The sequence below is a fragment of the Eumetopias jubatus genome, unplaced genomic scaffold, assembly GCF_037043125.1.
Source record: "Eumetopias jubatus isolate StellerSeaLion01/CBP00866 unplaced genomic scaffold, mEumJub1_p1.0 scaffold_10, whole genome shotgun sequence".
NCBI classification, from domain to species: Eukaryota; Metazoa; Chordata; class Mammalia; order Carnivora; family Otariidae; genus Eumetopias; species Eumetopias jubatus.
The window spans coordinates 62,134,207-62,135,337 of record NW_028274816.1 but is presented as its reverse complement, the minus strand read 5'-3'; positions in this window follow the sequence as shown (position 1 = coordinate 62,135,337).

Here is a 1,131-nt window from a genome sequence, read left to right as displayed (position 1 = left end):
GGTGCCCTTGGTGCAGGTCCGACTGGCCCCCCGGCCGCCCCCCCTGCGGCAGGTCGCCCCGTCCCTCCGGTGGGGGCCGGCGACAGCTCCGTCCCGGCCCCCCCGGCTGCCCCCCACCTCTCCGGGGGTCCCCAGGGGGCTGGGCTGGGCCCCCCCCAGTCGGCGGGCCGCGGAGCTGGGGGAGGGGGGGCTGGCCCGGGGGGGGGGTCAGGCCCCGGGAGTCAGCCTGGCCCGGGGGGGCTGCGCGGCCCCCCCTCCCCAGCCCGTCTCTGGCCGGCCCCCCCCTTCCTGCGCCTCCCCCCGCCGGGGGGGGTCTGAGGTGCGGGCCGGCGGATGCTGCAGGCCGAGGTCCCCCCCGCCCCCCCACGCGCCCTCTCTCCTCCGCCTCCTCCTCCTCTCCGCCTCCCCCCGCCACCTCGTCCTTTCTCTCCCGCACGCTGACATCACCATCCGGGGACTCCGGGCCCTTCCCCAAAGTTAACCCTTTCGGAGGGGGGAGGGGGAGCGGGGGCAGGGGGCGGGCCTGGGCGCCGGAGGGATGGAGAGGAGGTGGGAGGGTGCAGGGAGGGATGGAGGGATGCAGGGAGGAGAGAGGATGGAGGGAAGGCGAGGGAGAGAGATGCGGAGCAAAGAGACGGGGACCGAGATGGAGCTACACAAAGGGAGAGGAAGTCTGACATGGAGACGGGGACACGCGCCGCGGGCTAGAGAGATGGAGACAACCGGAGACCGCGCCGGCGGCGGGGAGTCGGGCCGCGGTGGGCAGAGCCAGGAGGGCAAAGCGGGATGAAGAGCGGGAGACATAGAGACGGGGAGATGGGACAGAGTCGGAGGAAGGGGCCCAGCTGGGGAGTGTCGGACACGGAGAGGCAGAGAGGAGGGGAAAAAAGAGGGAAGGAGGCAGCCAGAGAGATGGAGAGAGATGTACAGAAACGCAGATGTGAAGGGGAAGGGGAGAGAAGGCGAGAGGGAGAGACACAGGTGAGGGGAAGAGACAGGGAGGTGGGGGAGAGAAACGGGGAAGAACAGAGAGACAGGGACGGGGAGGGAACGATGTGGAGGTGAGTGAGGCACACGGGCAAGAAGGACAGACAGGAGGACGGAGGGTCAGAGAGAAAAGTGGGAGAGAGA